This window comes from Macaca fascicularis, chromosome 19, assembly GCF_037993035.2.
Source record: "Macaca fascicularis isolate 582-1 chromosome 19, T2T-MFA8v1.1".
NCBI lineage: Eukaryota > Metazoa > Chordata > Mammalia > Primates > Cercopithecidae > Macaca > Macaca fascicularis.
Window position 1 is genome coordinate 50,864,162 of NC_088393.1, and position 19,391 is coordinate 50,883,552.

At 41.0% G+C, this 19,391-nt stretch overlaps 1 long non-coding RNA gene across 1 annotated transcript; it reads right to left on the reverse strand.

Annotated features, from left to right (window-relative positions):
* Positions 1-9,423: 9,423 nt before the first annotated feature.
* On the reverse strand, positions 9,424-16,607 carry LOC141406914 (uncharacterized). The gene is made up of 2 exons (XR_012427642.1): positions 16,271-16,607; positions 9,424-11,267 (listed from the first exon to the last, which is right to left on the reverse strand). It is a non-coding gene; the product is annotated as an uncharacterized lncRNA (long non-coding RNA).
* Between the last annotated feature and the right edge of the window lie 2,784 nt (positions 16,608-19,391).

Consider the following 19,391-nt stretch of genomic DNA (forward strand, 5'->3'; position numbering starts at 1 on the left):
CTTGCACAGGCCTGTAATCCCAGCCTGAGAGTCCAAGGCAGGAGGACCACTTGAAACCAGCAGTTTAAGACCATCCTAAGCAACAAAGGGAGATCACATCATTATAAAACAAAATAAATCCAATTAGCCAGGTGCAGTGGTGCATGCCTATAGTCTCAGACACTTTGAAGGCTAAGGTGGGAGGACCGCTTCAGTCCAGGAGTTCAAGGCTGCAGTGAGTACACTCTAGGCGACAGAGCAAGATTTTGTCTCTTAAAGAAAAAGAAAAAAAAAGAAGAAGAAGAAAGAAGAAGAAAAGAAGAAGGAAGAAGGAAGAAGAAGAAGAAGAAGAAGAAGAAGAAGAAGAAGAAGAAGAAGAAGAAGAAGAAGAAGAAGAAGAAGAAGAAAGAAAGAAAGAAAGAAGAAGAAGAAGAAAGAAGAAGAAACAAGAAGAAGAAGGAAGAAGAAGAAGAAGAAAGAAGAAGAAAGACGAAGACGAAGAAGAAGAAGAAGAAGAAAGAAAGAAAAGAAAAGAAAAGGAAAGAAAAGAAAAAAAGAAAGAAAGAAAGAAAGAAAGAAAGAAAGAAAGAAAGAAAGAAAGAAAGAAAGAAAGAAGGTAAACACGAAAGCCAAAGATCTCAGGCATCTCCGGATGATGGCCTGAACACATTGTTTTTTCTTGGCTTCAAACCTTTCAAGACGTATATTTCTTTGTAAAAGAAAGACATGCTGATTGTAACTTTAGGTAAACAATCAAAATGTACCTCCTAAAACTCAAGTATTTTAACTCTCATTCTGATAATATTTATTTTCTGAGGCACAGAAGAAAGACAATATTAGATCAATTGTTTTCCTGCCCACTCCATCTCTTCCTACCTGCCTTCTCTCCTTTAATCAAATGTATAAATACTAAGCCTCCTAAAACCTCTTCAGAGAGAACACAAGCCACCGAGGTTTTTTGAAACTTATGTTTTCCCAGGGTGCAGCATCAAGCTCTGGCTCAATAAAACTCGATTGTCCAAGACGCTTGTCTCAGTCAGTCAGTCTGGATAACCACCAAGAGTCCTGGAAAGCCCTTCAGTAATCTGTTGCCTGCCTACTTGATGTGTACCTAGGTGAGCCAGGTTTTCATGAGTCAAACACTCTTCTTCCATTTCTGCCTTTCCCAACCCTACCACTCAATGCTGTGTGCTCTCATCTGACCCCAGCTCCCAGGTTGTTTGTATTGGTCTAAGAAAGCAAGACCAGGAAGGGCAGGTTAAGAAGGAAGAGTTCAACAGCCATGGAACATGGCAAGTGGGGCTGTCATCACTCAAAGCTACACTCCCTGGGAGCATTTTATGAATTCTTCTGGATTTGGAATCTTTTCCCTGTGTGTCTATCTAGAAACTCACTCTCCTCCTGCTTTCTTCTCTCTACATTTTCTGTTTCTAATGCACTTGTTTATCTCCAGAAGATGGTAATGAAAATAGTTGACAATAGAATAAAAAATGACCTTTTGTGAGACTTTTAACCTGGCCTTTTTTTTTTTTCCAAAAAAGATTGAAGTTTCTAAAAGCTAACTTTTATGCAGGGCTCTGCAGTTGTGAGAGTAGTGTTAGGGAACAAGTGCATAAGTGAAGGATGAGACAGAACACAAAATGCTGGCTGTCAAATCCTGAAAGTAAATGGGACAAAAATCATTTCTGAAGGTGGACGTCATTCAGGAGACCTTGAAAATGTTAGAGTGCCCTCTCACCAGATGAAGTGGAGGATGAGGTTAACTTATAGAGTTAGGTGACAGTGGGCACATACTTCCCTGCCACAGTTTTTCTTTTTTTAATCTGTAAAAATGGGGATGGTGGCACTTAGGATTTTTTTGTCAGGACTGTAGGTACATGAAAAGCTCTTAGGATAGTGCCTGGTGCATAGTGAGTGCTGCATCAGTGTGTGAGCTATTATAATTATGGGAATAGGCAAAAGTGCCACCCTGGCCATCCAGAGTGTGGAGGTACTTTCCAGTCAGGGTCCAGGCAGGCCAGCTGGAGATAAAGCTGTTTAGTGGGGAAGCTTAACTTCCAGGAGTAGAAGAATTTAGGAGGAATAATTCACGCACAACATTCTGTAAACATTCCTTTACCCAACAGTAGGAATGCTCAGAGTGGGTGTGGCTTCCATGACAATCATTATCTCCAGGTAATCTAAGAATGTGTCCTAGAGTTGAATGGCTTTGATGTAAGCCAAACCCAGAAATGGGCATCAGGGCTGCCTTGCAGATAGCATTCATCTTGAAAAAGAAAACATTCATCTTGCTAAAAGAATACCCTCTTCCGGCCCAGACCATTATTTTTGTTTTTGTACTATCTTAATTTTTAAGGTGTAAGGAGAAAGACTGAAGAATAAATAATGAAGTGCATGTATGAAATCACAGGGTTGAATTGAGACTGGTATGGGTAAGTTAAGAGAAATCATTTATACATTTTGTGCGAACATAAAAAGGATTTCTTGTTGCAAGCAGACCTCTCCATATAAATAATACTCATTGCCTTTATTGCATAGCAGACTCTATCACAAGAATACACCATCAGAGTCATGAGAGAATGGGTAGTGTGACTTCTTTAATTGGCAGGTTAGACTGAGAAAGTTACTGAAGAGAAAGGAGTTGAAGGAGAAGATAGGTGAGGGCAAGAAAAATGGGATGGTGAAAGGAAAGGACTGAAAGGAATGTTTACCGAGGGCTCATCAGGTACCAGGCTCTGTGACTAATGTCTTACACATGTTAATTTACTCTTCCACTGTCATTTTCTGATGCAGTAAGAGTCAGCCTTACACTGCAGATGAGGAAAGAGGCTGAGGGAGGTCAAATGAGGGGCCTAGGGTCATGCAGCCACTTCATAGCAGAGCTAGTATGTTTCACTGTGGTTTGTGCAGACAGAAAAGTGTGATATTGAAGGAAGGCAAAACGTATTTTTGTTGTGGGTAATGTTTATGAAAGTGACCTGTATGAGACAGAATAATGGCCTCTTAAAAATGTTCACAACCGGGCAGGGTGCAGTGGCTCACGCTTGTAATCCCAGTACTTTGGGAAGATGAGATGGGCAAATCACGAGGTCAGGAATTCGAGACCAACCTTGCCAACACGGTGAAACCCTGTTTCTACTAAAAATTCAAAAATTAGATTGGTGTGGTGGCCGGCACATGTAATCACAGCTACTTGGGAGGCTGAGGCAGAGAATCATTTGAACCTGGGAGGTGGAGGTTGCAGTGAGCTGAGATCACCCCACTGCACTCCAGCCGGGGAAACATGAGTGAAACTCTGTTTCAAAAAAAAACAAAAAATCCACATCCTAACACTTGGAACACATGCATTTATTTTATTGGAAAAAACACTGTTCAACGGTGATGCAGTTGATTATCTTCAGATGGAAAGCTTATTCTGGATTATCTGGGTAGCGCCCAGTGTCATCATAAAGGTCCTCATAAGTGAAAGACAGAGGCAGGAAGGTCAGGGTGAGAATGATACCGCCTGAGAGACTCCACTGGCCATTGCTTGCTGTGAACATGTGTGACAAGACAAAATTACAACTAATTTAGTTATATGTGGAATTGGCTTTTGTTTGTCATTTATGATTTGGGTCAGCTCTCCATCTACAGATACAGTGATGACTCCCCCTGGGCAATACAGTAACATAACAGTGGGTTTTGTCAAATACGGATCAGTAAACAAAGCCATAGAAATAAATTGTTTGGTTAACATCAGAGTACTTCAGGTCACTTTTTTTGGTAAAAGTTAAAGCAGAGGGGACTTCCTGATTATGCTCACTCAGGTAGACTGGAATCTGTGTTTTACAGAAAAATATGATCTGTTTTGAGAGCTATCTACTTCCTTAAATTTTCAGTGGCAGTGTATAACATCTAGCATATGTGGTTCTATTTTGGAGTGTCTGTACTCTCACTTAGGTGAGAATATGACCAAAATTTAAAGAATTATCATTAGTATCAATAAAAGTATTTTTGGGCTTCCATCACGTCTTTTCCTTTCTTTTTAATTTCCTTTGTCTTTTAAATAATTTTTTTTATACTTTATGTTCTAGGGTACACGTGCACAATGTGCAGATTTGTTACATATGTATACATGTGCCATGTTTGTGTGCTGCACCCGTTAACTCGTCATTTACATTAGGTATATCTCCTAATGCTATCCCTTCTCCTCCACCCACCCCACAACAGACCCCAGAGTGAGGTTCCCTGTCGTGTGTCCAAGTGTTCTCATTATTCAATTCCCACCTATGAATGAGAACATGCGGTGTTTGGTTTTCTGTTCCTGCTATAGTTTGCTGAGAATGATGGTTTCCAGCTGCATCCATGTCCCTACAAAGGACACGAACTCATCCTTTTTCTTTTTTTTTAATATTTTAAGTTCTAGGGTACATGTGCACAACGTGCAGATTTGTTACATATGTATACATGTGCCGTATTGGTGTGCTGCACCCATTACCCCCTACCCCCTCCCCACAATAGAACTCTGTGTGTGATGATCCCCTTCATTGTTCAATTCCCACCTATGAGTAAGAACATGCGGTATTTGGTTTTCTATTCTTACGATAGTTTCCTGAGAATGATGGTTTCCAACTGCATCCATGTCCCTACAAAGGACACCAACTCATGCTGTTTTATGGCTGCATAGTATTCCATGGTGTATATGTGCCACATTTTCTTAATCCAGTCTGTCATTGATTGACATTTGGGTTGGTCCCGAGTCTTTGCTGTTTTGAATAGTGCTGCAATAAATATATGTGTGCATGTGTCTTTATAGCAGCATGATTTTTAATAACACACATATTTATAATATGTGTGTCTCTGTGCGTGAGCTAGGTCTTCTGAATACAGCACGCTGATGGCTCTTGACTCTTTATCCAATTTTCCAGTCTGTGTCTTTTAATTGGACCATTTAGCCCATCTACGTTTAAGATTAATATTGTTGTGTGTGAACTTGATCCTTTCATTGTAATGTTAGCTGGTTATTTTGCTCGTTAGTTGATGCAGTTTCCTCCTAGTGTCGATGGTCTTTACATTTTGGCATGTTTTTGCAGCGACTGGTACTGGTTGTTCCTTTCCTGTTTAGTGCTTCCTTCAGGAGCTCTTGTAGGGCAGGCAAGAGATCAGCATTTGCTCGCCTGTAAAGGATTTTATTTCTCCTTCACTTATGAAGCTTAGTTGGGCTGGATAAGAAATTCTGGGATGAAAATTCTTTTCTTTAAGAATGTCGAATATTGGACCCCACTCTCTTCTGGTTTGTAGAGTTTCTGCCGAGAGATCCGCTGTTAGTCTGATGGCTTCCTTTTGTGGGTAACCCGAACTTTCTCTCTGGCTGCCCTTAACATTTTTTCCTTCATTTCAGCTTTGGTGAATCTACAATTATGTGTCTTGGAGTTGCTCTTCTCGAGGAGTATCTTTGTGGCATTCTCTGTATTTCCTGAATATGAATGTTGGTCTGCCTTGCTAGGTTTGGAAAGTTTTCCTGGATAATATCCTGCAGAGTGTTTTCCAACTTGTTCTATTCTACTAGTCACTTTCAGGTACAGGAATCTGATGTAGATTTGGTCTTTTCACATACTCCCAAATTTTCTGGAGGCTTTGTTCATTTCTTTTTACTCTTTTTTCTCTAAACTTCTCTTCTCACTTCATTTCATTCATTTGACCTTCAATAACTGATACCCTTTCTACCAGTTGATCGAGTTGGTTACTAAAGCTTGTGCATTTGTCACGTAGTTCTCGTTTCATGGTTTTCATTTCTATCAGGTTGTTTAAGGATTTCTCTACATTGGTTATTCTAGTTAGCCATTCGTCAAATCTTTTTTCAAGGTTTTTAGTTTCTTTGCGCTGGGTTTGTACTTCCTCCTTTAGCTCGGAGAAGTTTGATTGTCTGAAGCCTTCTTCTCTCAACTCGTCAAAGTCATTCTCTGTCCAGCTTTGTTCTGTTGCTGTCAAGGAGCTGCGTTCCTTTCGAGGGGGAGAGGCACTCCGAGTTTTAGAATTTTCAGCATTTGTGCACTGCTTTTTCCCTATCTTTGTGGTTTTATCTACCATTGGTCTTTGATGATGGTGATGTACAGATGGGGTTTTGGTGTGGATGTCCTTTCTTTTTTGTTAGTTTCCCTTCTGACAGTCAGGACCCTCAGCTACAGGTCTGTTGGAATTTGCATGAGGTCCACTCCAGACCCTTTTTCCCTGGGTATCGGCAGCGGAAGCTACAGAAGAGTGAATATTGCTGAACAGCCAAAGTTGCTGTCTCATCATTCCTCTGGAAGCTTCATCTCAGAGGTGTACCAGCCATGGAGGTGTGGTGTGTCAGTGTGCCCCTAGTGGGGACGTCTCTCACTTAGGCTACTCAGGAGTCAGGGACCCACTTGAGCAGGCAGTCTGTCCGTTCTCAGATCCCAAACTCCATGCTGGGAGAATCACTACTCTCTTCAAAGCTGTCAGACAGGGACATTTACATTGGCAGAGGTTTCTGCAGCCTTTTGTTGGGCTATGCCCTGTCCCCAGAGATGGAGTCTACAGAGGCAGACAGGCCTCCTTGAGCTGCAGTGGGCTCCACCCAGTTCAAGCCTCCTGGCCACTTTGTTTACCTACTTGAACCTCAGCAATGGCAGGTGCCCCTCCCCAAGCCTTCCTGCTGCCTTGCAGTTAGATCTCAGACTGCTGTGCTAGCAATGAAGGAGCCTCCATGGGCATGGGACTCTCCAAGCCAGGTGCAGGATATGATCTGCTGGTGTGTCATTTGCTAAGACCCTTGGTAAAGTACAGTACTAGGATGGGAGTGACCTGATTTTCCAGGTGTTATGTGTCATGGTTTCCCTTGGCTAGGAAAGGGAATTCTCTTCTCCCTTGCACTTCCCAAGTGAGGCGATGCCTCACCCTGCTTCCACTCTCATTTGTTGGGCTGCACCTACTGTCCTGCACCCACTGTCCAAGATGCCCCAGTGAGATGAACCTGGTACCTGTGCTGGAAATGCAGAAATCACCCGTCTTCTGTGTTGCTCATGCTGGGATCTGGAGGCTGGTGCTTTTCCTATTTGGCCATGTTGGCGCTATACCCCCTTTTCTTTTTCTTAAATGGAGTCTTGCTCTGTGGCAAAGGCTGCATTGCAGTGGCACAGTCTCGGCTCACTACAGCCTCTGTCTTCTGGGTTCAAGTGATTCTCCCACCTCAGCATCCAAAGTAGCTGGGATTATATTGCGGGATCTGGCCAGCAGCCCACAATGCAACAGACCTCTTTCTTTGTTCCCAGGCGGATTGGCAGGTCAAGAAATAAAACACACACACGATAGTGAAAGCTGGATCCAGGGGGGTCATTACCTTCTGGTCCTGTGATCCTACCAATACACTGGATATATCAGCATTTATTATTAACTTTAGTGAGGGCAGGGGTAGGTTAGTGAGGGATTCAGGGTTGTTTGATTATGAGTTGAGATGGTCACATGGAGATGAAGTAATTTTTTAACATAACATCGGTATGCAGAAGTACAAGACTATCAATCATGATGAAACTTTTACCTCTCTTAATTTGTCCTTGCTTATGCCTCTCTCCTTTGTTTTCCAGAATAATGCTGTACTTAGGATTTCACAATAAGTAGCTTCTGAGAGTAAGTTAACAGTATCAGATATATCAAGTCAAAAACACTTTTTGTGAAAGATGGAGTTCCTCTCTTGTTGCCCACGCTGGAGTACAATGGCACAATCTTGGCTCACCATAACTTGTGCCTCCTGGGTTCAAGTGATTCTCCTGCTTCAGCCTCCCTAGTAGCTGGGATTATAGGCATGCGCCATGACACCAGGCTAATTGTGTATTTTTAGTAGAGACGGGGTTTCTACATGTTGGTAAGGCTGGTCTTGAATTCCCGACCTCGGGTGATCCACATGCCTTGGCTTCCCAAAGTGCTGGGATTACAGGCGTGAGCCACCACACCTGGTCCACACATTTTTACATAACAAGAGACCCTTTAGTCCACCCGAAGACTGCCCTTAGCTGCATCTTTAACTCAACTTTTCCTCAGATGTATGGAGTTTTTTTTTACGCTTCTACTTTTCATTTCAACTTTGGTGAATCTACAATTATGTGTCTTGGAGTTGCTCTTCTCGAGGAGTATCTTTGTGGCATTCTCTGTATTGCCACAGAGAAAAAAGCTGTCCACAGTGTAAAGTCATCAACTTGCTGTCGTGGTTTACAGTTTAAGTGTCTCTAAGTTATGGTGTTGAACATTTGGTGAGCTCTGAAGGGCCCACACCTCAGACACGAGGGTTTTCCCATGAAATTTACATTGGTTGCCCACCTCTAGCTTATATGGCTTCAGGAACAGAGCTGTTGCTGTTCTTAATGATTTCATTGGAGAAAAAAGAATTGAAAGAACTAAAAGAATTCAGGGTCCAGTCCAGTCTACCAATGGATTATAAATACTCAAAGATAATGAACAGTGGTTCAATATGGTAACAGGTGTACTACAGTTTTTCTTTTCAAAATAATGCGTCTCTATATAGGGGTCTCTATTTTAACCAAGGATAATCCCAGTAGGATGAATTTGTTTTCAAAATAGGTTGAGTCTCACCGAACTTGCCTAGATTTTTTTACCTAAATGCAGCAAGAGTAGCAAGGGACCAAGAGGCTCTTTTTAAACTTTGCTTTGCTAGAAGTTTTATAAGATTCTCAGATTAAACTTTCAAAAACCTCTTGAGACTAGGAAGACAAACCAAGGCCAGCTTCAGACTTTGCCTGCATAGAATATGGGTTTATTCTATGTGTATTCTCAAATAGAACATCCCAGTCAAAGCCTTAGTAATATAACCAATGTTTTCAAATGTGTCCTGTTCTAAAGAGAGTAGATTCTTACTGAACTTGTGCAAATAACTTTATTACCCTAAGCATATGAATACTCATGAATAGTTTCCCAATTCTGGGGCACTCAGATTCGGAGCAAAAGCAAATGTTTCCAGTTTTGTTTACAAAAGTACATTTTACCAAGTTGCTGTAAAGTATAAATAGCTTAAAAGAGAAAGTTCATGAATCTGGAGAATAAAACATTCAAAGAATCAGCACATTCTCAAATAAAAAGTTATGAAAACATTATCATCTTGATTATTTAGTGCAATAAAACTGAGGTTTTTTTCTTCTTTGTCTTGAATTTCATGAAGGTATCAGACTGTTCATTAAAAGTTTGAAAGTTCTCAGAGAGTCCAGGGGTATGATCTTGAAGTTATCAGAAACTTGTATTCAAGAGTTGTTGTCAGAGTCTTTTCCATATATCTCCTCAAAGAAAAAGCAATTTTGGACTGTAGCTGATTATAAATACTTCAAGGAAGAATCAAAGCAACTGTCTGGGAATGACAAAGGTTTAAAATGACTATGGTTAAAAATCTAATGAGGTTTTTATTAGGTTGATTATGGTAAAGACACAGCTCACATAGAAATCTACTTACCTCTGTGGCATATAACACTATAACTGATAACATATTCGATTTCCAAATTTCATATAGTGTTTAGAATACTAATTTTTTAAAATTTTTTCATTTTTATTTTTTTGAGATGGAGTCTCGCCCTGTCGCCCAGGCTGGAGTGCAGTGGCACGATGTCTGCTCACTGCAAGCTCCAACTCCCAGGTTCACGCCATTACCTGCCTCAGCCTCCGGAGTAGTTGGAACTACAAGCGCCTGCCACTACGCACGGCTAATTTTGTTTTTGTATTTTTAGTAGAGACGGGGTTTCACCATGTTAGCCAGGATGGTCTCGATCTCCTGACCTCATGATCTGCCGTCTCGGCCTCCGAAAGTGCTGGGATTACAGGCGTGAGCCACCACGCCCAGACTGGAATACTCATATTATTAACATTCCCATAAATATTAATTAGAAAAGGTTTAGCATCACTTATTACTCATTTGAAAATGCTTTATATCTATTATATCAAACAAGGTGACTTTTCCATTCAGCTTCTGTTTCCCAACTGGATTACTGAGCTCTTCATGTAGCCCATTAATAATTACGGCCAAAAAGTATAGTCTTATGTACATTCAAAAAGGTCCTTAGGTAATGCCAGTACTTCTACCTGAAAATCATTGATTTAGTTTTAAGTTCTACCTATTACAACAAGAGTTCTCCATCCTCTTTACATGTTTGTAGTGTCAGGGAAGACTTAAAAATTACCAGTGCCTGGGTCCCTCGTCAGACCTTTAAACTGGAACTAATACACGTGGCTTGAGCATCCACTTTTAAAAATGTTTTCCAGTGATTCCAATGTGTAGCTATATTTCCCATCAGATTTCCCTGGTTTCTTGTGGCCTTCACTTTTTTTCTATTTGGTATCATGATTATTTCCAGGTCTCATTTCCTATCTTAGGCTTTATGTCTCCTGGGGTAGGGACCTTGCCTTCTTCATTTCTGTATCTTTTTGGAACACGTGAATTGTTCATCAGGAAAAGGTCTCAAGCAACATAGGTTTTGTTCTGAGTCTCAGGTTCACAGGCTAATCCTAAAGTCTTTGTTCTGCACGAGGTCAGAGATTACTTGTGATGAAGGGAGTGGTTAAGTCTGTAGTGCAGATGGTGGAGGCGAGTCCATCCTGTTTTTAGGCATAGCATTGGAACTAAGAATGTTTTGTCTATGTGGGTGAAGGGGCAGAGATGTGTAGGAAGACAGTTCTAATTAGGATGGAGGAATTATACTAGGAAGTAGAGGTAAAGGAAGTGAGAAAGATTAGTAAACAGAAGAAATGTGAACTTATCAAATAGGCTAGAGTAGATGCCTGGAGATTCCTGATTAAGTGAGTTAACTAGATTTTAGAAAGGTAATGAGGCAGTCCTGTGCAAGGAAGTTTTCAAAGTCTGGGGGCAAAAAGTCAAGCTGCACTTTGAGAAGTGGTTGAGCTTTATGGGAATGGAGAGAATTACACTATTGACAGACGTGAAAAATAATGAAGAGGGTTTCACAATGTGAAATTGTGTTTCTCATTTGAACAAGCAGAGGCTGGAGATAATTATGTCTAAAAGACAGTGGGGTACAGGGAGCATAAAGGCCAGGGAGAAAGGGAACTGCAGGAATTAGTGTTGAGAAGCAGGAGTTTGGTGGAGGAAGAAGATCCAGTTCCAGATACAGGCAAATAAGTCTTCTCCCTCTCCCAAGCATGGCAGTCAGCCCTTCAGGAAATAGGACAAGAGAAAAGGCCATCATACCTGCCAGTCTTCCCGAAATACAGAAATGACATCACGGCTGCTACATCGGATTAAGGCCAGGATGGACGTCCTATTCCTGAACGAGCTGTCATGGAAAGAAAAGAAAAAAAAAAAAAAAGGAAGGGACTTGATGTTATTTTACGGGGGGAGCCTCAGGAACAAGGATGTAACATGAGGTATTCTATAATTGATTCTTCAAGGAATACATTGCTTCTGTTGGAAAGTTGATGGGAGATGATTATATTCTTGCAGTTTTTTTCCCCTCTCGCCATATTTCTAGGTTGGTGATCAGTCCTCTGTCAATTCTCTACTGCACTCAGATATTTCAGAAAACTTTCAGATGTGAGAAAGGCTGATTACTATTTTCTATGTCATTACAACTTTAGACCTTTCCACCTTTTCATGGTTGCATCTTTTTCTGAGTGTGTCTGCTGTGGCAGCCATCGTTGAGACCCTACCAGGTGTCCATGGCAGGGACCTGATTGACAGAAGGCCCAGGTCAGTGCATTTCAAATTCACCACCTCCTTTGCACAGAAAGCTTCCTTCCCACAGGCTCCCAGCAAGGGCGTGAAAGCAAGCCTAGTTCTCTGAGGCTCTCTTTAACTTTAATGGGTGACTGATTGGAGGATTTCCCATCAGCCTTGCAAAAACTCTCTTAGAACTGCATTGAAACCTAAAACTTCTTTCTCTTTCTTTTACACAGGAGTCAGCTCTGCATAGTGGTCTGTGGGTTCTCCCATACTACCTTCATGCCTGCCCCACATTCCCTCACAGGTGTCTTCCATGATAAATTATCTCAAATGTCCAATCCCAAAATGGATACATCTCAGTTGGTAAAAAGTAACATACGAGGCTTGATTCTTTGCACTTAGCTTTTTTCCTTTCTCTCCCACAAGTAGTCAGTAGCCATGTCCTAGTGTTTTTTATGTGGTACTTCTTTTTCTCTATATATATGGAAATGGGTACTGTTGAGGGGCACGTGCTATGTGCCAGGTCCTGTGCTAAATACTTTACCTGTACCTCATTTAATTCACACAGTAACCCTGTCAGGTAGACATTATTTCCATTTTGCCAGTGAAAAGACACAAGCTTAGAGTAGTGTAAAATCTCTCCTGGTGTCATATGGCTAGTAATAGGTGGATCTGAGATTTGATTCTCGGACTATTTGACCTCAAGGCTAATGATGATGGTAGTAATATAGCGCTGACATTGGTTCGTCTGTGTGTGGCGTCTTGTTTCATTAACTGCAATAAACCTTTAAAAGAATGGTATGAAACAAGCTCTCTCATACTTCAGGATATGAAAGAAGAACAAACTAAACCCAAGCACAGTGATTGAAGGACACAATACGGATTAGAGTGGATAAAAATAAAAGGGAAAATGGAAGAAGAATAGAGGAAATAAATGAAACCAAAGTTGATTCTTCAAAGTAAAATCAACAAAATTGATGACCATTAACTAGACTGAGTAAGAAAAGAAGAGAGAAGATTAAAATTACTAAAATCAGAAATGAAAATGGAGTCCGAGCATGGTGGGTCATATTTTAATCCTAGCACTTTGGAAGGTCACAATGGGAGGATTTCTTGAGGCCAGGTGTTTGGACCAGCATAGGTATCCTGGGGAGACCCTCCCTCTACAAAAAAATTTAAAAACCAATTAGCTGGGCATGGAGGCATGCATCTGTAGTCCTAGTATTTTGGGAGGCTGAAGAAGGAGAATTGCTTGAAACCAGGAGGTTGAGGCTGCAGTAAGCCACAATCACGCCACTATATATCAGCCTGGGCTGGCCTACCAAGTGAGAGGCGGTCTCTCTCTCTCTAAAAAAAAAAAAAAAAAAAAAAAAGGAAGGTAAAGAAAAAGAAAAACAAAAAAGAAAATTAAGTGATTACTACCAATTCTAATGAAATAATGATTATGAAAGTACTGTAAATATTTGTATTCCAATACATTGGATAACCTAGATGAAATAGATAAATACCTAGAAAAACACAAAAATATGAATAGAACTATAATCAGTAATAAGACTGAATCAATAAAAGCATTTGATGAAATTCAGTATTTTTTCATAATAAAAGCATTCTAACTAAGAATGGAAGGAAACCACCTCAACATAAACGTAATATGTGAAAAACCCAATGCTAACATCATACTCAATGGAGAAAGACTGAAAGCTTTCCCTGTATGAGCAGGAACAAGACAAGGATGCTGCTTTTGACACTTCTATTCAATGTAGTATTGAATTGTCTAGTCAGGAAAATAGGCAAGAATTTTAAAAAAGACATTCAAATTGGAAGAAAGGAGTAAAATTATTTCTGTTTGAAGATAACGTGAACTTATATGTAGAAAATCCTAAAGATGGAACAAATCTATTAGAATTAATAAATGAATTCAGTAATGTTGCACAATACAAAATCAACATTCAAACATCAGTTGTATTTCAACACATTAACCATGAACAATCTGAAGGGAAATTAGGAAAAAAATTTCAATTTGTATTAACATCAAAAAGATTAAAATATTTAGCAATAAGTTTAACCAAAGAGGTGAAATTATTATACCTGAAATCCGTAAAATATTGCTTAATGTTGACATCGATAAAACGAGAGACATTTTGTTTTCATGAATTAGAAGACTCACTATTGTCAGGAGGACAATGCCACCCAAAATGAGCTGCAGATTCAATACAATTCCTATCAGAATCTCAGTGACATTTTTGCAGTAAAAGAAAAATCCGTCCTAAAATATATATTGAATCTTATGACTCTAAGAGACAAACAACTTTGAAGGGGAAGAATGAGGCTGGAGGACTCACACTTCCTGATGTCAGCATTTACTACAAAGCCCCAGTAACCAATACAGTGTGGTACTGGCATAAAGGAGGACATAGAAATTAATAAGATAGAACAGAGAGCCCAAGAAAGAAATACTTGCATATATGGCCAAATGATTTTCATAGAGTGTGCCAAGATCGTTCAATGGGGAAAGGACAGTGTTCTCACTGAATGATATTGGAAAAGCTGGATATCCAAGGGCAAGAATGAGTGGAACCTTTACATAACATCATATACAAAAATTAACCCACAATAGATCAAAGATCTAAATGTAAGAGCAAAATCTACACAACTCTTAGAAGAAAACAGGAGAAAAACTTCATGATATTGGATTTCACAACGATTTCTTGGTTGTAACAACAAAAGCATAGGCATCAAATAAAATGAATAAATTGGACTTCATAAAAATCAAAACCTTTTATACATTGAAGAACATTATCAAGAAAGTAAAAAGGCAACCCATGAAATGAGAAAAATATTTGCAAATTATAAGTGTGATAAGAAATTAATTTCCAGAATACATGAAAAACTAGAAGTCAATAACAGCAAACATCCAAAAACCCAATTAAAAAACGAACAAAAGATTAAAATAGAGTTTTCTCCAAGGAAGATATGCAAATATCCAATAAGCCCATGCAGAGTTCCTCAGCATCATGAATACGTAGAGATATCCAAATCAAAACCACAATGTGACACCACCTCACACATTTTAGGATGGCTTTGATAAACAACAATGACAGCAACACAAAACAAGTGTTTTCAAATAGATGGAAAAATTGGAGCTCTAGTGCATTGCTGATGGGAATGGGAAATGTTATAGCCACTGTAAAAAGTGGTGTGGCTGTTCCTCAAAAAAGTAAACAATAAATTACCATTCGATCCAGCAATTCCACTTCTGGACATACTGCCTATAGAATGGAAGGAAATTTGAACAAATATTTGCACATTGATGTTCAGAGAAGCATTACTCACAATAGCCAAAAAATGGAAACAATGGAAAAGTCCACTGAAAGATAAGTGGGTAGGCAAATGAGGTATATCTCTTCATTGAAATATTATTCAACCTTAACAAGGAATACAATTCCAATACATCATGCAAAGTAGATGAACCTTGAAGACATTATGCTAACTGAAATAAGCTGGACATTGAAGGACAATTATTCTGTAATTCCATTTATAAAAGATAGAATCGCCAGTTACATAGAGACAGAAAGTAGAATGGTATGTGCTAAGAGATAGGGGGAGAAGAAGTGAGAGTTACTGTTTATAGGGCACAGAGGTTTAATATGGTAAAAGGAAAAAGTTCTGGAAATGGATAGTGTGATGATTACTTCCAGATAGTGTGATGGTTACACAACACTAAATTGCACACGTAGAAATACTTAATGATAAGTCTTAATATTAGATACATATGAAGTGTTCTGGTAGTCTTACACTCTATAAATACACAATTTTTTCATTGCCCCTTTCCTGCCATGCAGAGCCCCAGAGGTGAATCTCCCTATTTATTCAAGTGTGCATCACTCACTGTCCTCTGTGCTGTGTCCCACATGCAGTGCCCACAGCCTCATACAGCCGGTGACTTCAGAGCCAGGACACAGCTCAAGAGTCTGCCCCGAGGCTCCCTCTCTTCTTATTTCCCTGCAGCCTAGGCTTCACTTCAACTGGCAGCTCGATTTAGCCGAATTCAGAACAGGCCACCAGGACTCTTTCTCCATACATTCTGGTCTCACCCCAGGTGGAGTCAGGCAGGGCCAGTCACCAGAAAAGCCCGGAGCAGAGAAGGGAGCAGTCAGAGCTGCTCCTCCCTCATCCAAGGGGCTTCCACCTCTCACTTGGGGGAAAAATGTGAGCTTGTTTCAAAACCTCAGATGTTCCCTGTAGCTCATGGAGTAGGTAAAAGAAAACGAAGACGTGGTGGACAGGGATGTGTTGCTGACAGCAAGAAGCAACTTGATCTTGAGGACTCTCCTTCTTGTCCCTCTGTGAAGCCTCTTCCACCACATAGGGCTCAGGGCTGACAAAGCCCCCTCCCTACCCTTGTCAGACTGGACACAACGTCAGCCATGAGAAAACAGGAAAACAAGGAGAAGAGAGTCTGTAGAGACAATTTGGGAGGGTTCAAAAGGAGAATTTAGGATTTGCTTCTGCCCATGGGACACAGACTGGGAATAAAAATGTTTTCCTGACTCTTCTCTGAAAGCCAGATAGAGTCCACCTAAAACCCTATTGCCAATGAGGCGGAAATCCACTTACCAGAGACTCTGATCCTCTTGAATGTGGAACGTTCGCTGCCAGTGGCTGAGTTACGAACAGAGCAACGATAGAGCCCGCTATGCTTTGTAGTAATTTTGGGGATATAGATCCTTGGTCCTGTTTGCAGAAACGTCCCATTTATCGTCCAAGTATACTCTGCCGGTGGATTAGAGTCCGCGAAGCATGACAAGTAGAGGTTTTGTCCTGAACTGTAGTTGGTCAATGAAGGGAAAATGCTGGGGATGTCTGGACCATCTGGAGTAAAGGGAATAAAGCCACAGGTGATGTCGTCCAAGGGAAGGGGATGCTCCTGGTCTCTAAAATTGACACAGTGTCCCCCTGAGCCAAGACACACCCTCAAGTCCCAGCCAAACCCCTTCTGTGTTCACTGAGCCAAGGCCTGAGGTATTCACCTGTTTCTCCCATCACAGGTTGTAGACCCCAAGTCTCCCATGACAAGAGCATCCCTTCCCCTTATATTCTTGGCTAAGGCTGTGCCTACCCAGGTTTTCCCAGGGCAGGGAGTCATGTTCCGCTCGGGTGTCCAGAAACAAAATTGTCTGTAAGTGGACTTGAGACAGACTGAGATGTCTGGTCTTTGGTCGTTTGGATTTAAGCTGGTGGCCTGGCCCACAGAGGAAACAAAGATACAGAGGACATCCAGGGTGACTGGGTCACTGCAGATGCTACCAACTCGGTCCCATATTTCACATTCATAGGGTCCTGTATCATTTCCTGTGACATTGGGTAGAATGAGGATCCTGTTTTTACCGGGTTACTTTAGCCTGGGACTGACCGGAAGTCTCTGACCATTTACCCACCACATGTAGGTGTAGTCCTGAGTCTTAGGTTCACAAGTTAAGGCTACAGCATTCTTATTCTTAATGGGGTTGATGCTGTTGCTGGTGATGTAGGGCTTGGGCAGCTCTGCTGTGTGGACAGCAGAGAGAAGATTGTGCGGTGTGGCACCTTTGATTCCTCCACAGGTATCCTTCAATCAGAGTTGGCATCTCCCACCTCTCAGCCCTCCTGAGTCCTTGAAAGTCAATAGCTGGGGCATGTGTCACAAGACACATGCATGATGATCTAAGGGCTCAAAGACTGTGAGGCCGCCTGCTCTGTCTTAGGGAAGCACAGACTTTCTCAAGTGTGAATTGAGCAGCAGTGTTGGGTCACAGACAGACACATCAGTGGGAGTCACAGGGCCAGGTACCCCTCCCAGTCCCTCTCTAATCAGCTGACTGGCTGGCTCACCTTGGGTTCCTTACCTGCAATGTGCAACTGCTGGGCCCCTTCCAAATTCCATCCTACTTTGCCCCCCTAGATGTGATTTCTCTGCAGTTTCCATTTCCAAGGATATTCTAGAGATGAGTAATAATGGGACTTCCCATTGTCCTGAAACCCTGAAGATACTGAGCAGCCTGGCCTGGGACTGGATGTTTCAGCAGAAATAAGACAGGGGAGACCAGAGTCAAGCCTGGAGGTCAGTTCAGTCATCAGGCAGTGGAGGCACAAGGTGGGGCAGTTTTCTGCAGGTGTTTCATGATGACTTACTTGTTCCAGTGACCTCCAAAGATAGAGCAGAGTGCAAGGAGTGATCTAGAAAGAGTGAAGGCATCAGGCAGGAGCTGGTGGCTTGGGAGCAGAACCATGTTCCCTGTTTTGGGTTCTTTAAGTTTCCTCTCCTTCTGCAGAGGACAGGTGAAGACTATGCGGATCTTTCCAGAAACACATGTTGACATTTGCTAATGCAGAACGGACTGGTGGAAAGGGTAGGAATGAACTGCTGGAAATCTGGTCCTCATGGACCATGTGTGTTGGATGGATATGAGACAAATTTGGGGAGAAGTTTTGAATATTTTCTTTCACTGGACCCTCTACTCTCTGATTCCATGGGTTTGACTACTCTAGGGACATCATGTAAGTGGATTCCAGAGTGAATCTGAGAAGAGACTGTTGGTTGCCAGAAACTGGGAGTGGGGAGAATCAGAAGTTTTTCATGTGAGTGCAGTTTCAGTTATGCCAGATGGGGAGGTTCTAGAGATCTGCTGTAGAGCTGGATGCCTATAGTTCACACAGAATGAGTATTTCTTATGCATAAGACTTAGGATAAAAAGTGTTTTGAATTTCTGACATTTCTTGATTCTGAAATATTTGTCGTGCAGTTACTGGTTTAGCATTCCAAATCTGAAGGTTTCAAAATCTGAAATGCTCCAGTGAACATTTCTTTTCAGCATCAGATTAGTACGCCAAAGTGGGAGGTGATAAGCCAAATAAATTCTTGCTCTTTTTTTTTTTTTTTCTCTCACCACATTTCTAGCTTTGTGATTAGTTTTTGGGCAATTCCATACTGGCCATGCTGCACTCATATATTTTTGAAGGCTTTGGTATGTGAGAGAGGTTAATTGCTATTTTCTATGTCATCAAAAGTTTACAACTTTTCATGGTTGCATCTTTTTCTCAGTGTCTCTCTTGTGGCCATCATTAATAAGAGCCTGTCAGGTCAGATTTAGGACAGATTTTTGTACTTCTGCAAAAAATGTTACTGGGATTCTGGTAGGAGTTGTGTTGAATCTGGAGCTCACTTTGGGTAGTATTGCTTTCCTAACAATATTGATTCTTCCAATCCGTGAAAATGAAATGTCTTTCCATATCTTGATGTTGTCTTTAATTTCTTTCAGTAATATTTTGTAGTTTTCAGGGTATAACCCTTTGACCTTTTTGGTTAAACTTATTCCAAAATATTTTATTCTTTTTGATGTTAATGTGAATGGAAATTCTTTCTGAATTCACATTGTTCATTGTTAGTGCATACTCTAAAGAATGATCTAGAATGAGTGAAGGTTATAGGCAAAAGCTGGTGGTTTTGAAGCAGAAACATACTCCCTGTCCTGGGATTTTGATTTTCCCTCTCCCTTTGCAGAGGACACACGGCTCTTCCCTGATAGCCAGATAGGCTTCACTGGAAAACATATTGCCAATGCTCCAGGGATCCACTTACCAGAGACTATGATCCTCTTGATTATGAGATTTGTTCCACCAGTGGCTGAGTTATGGATGAACCAGATATAGCACCTTCTATATGTTTTAGTGATTTGGGACATAAAGAAGACTTGTGCTG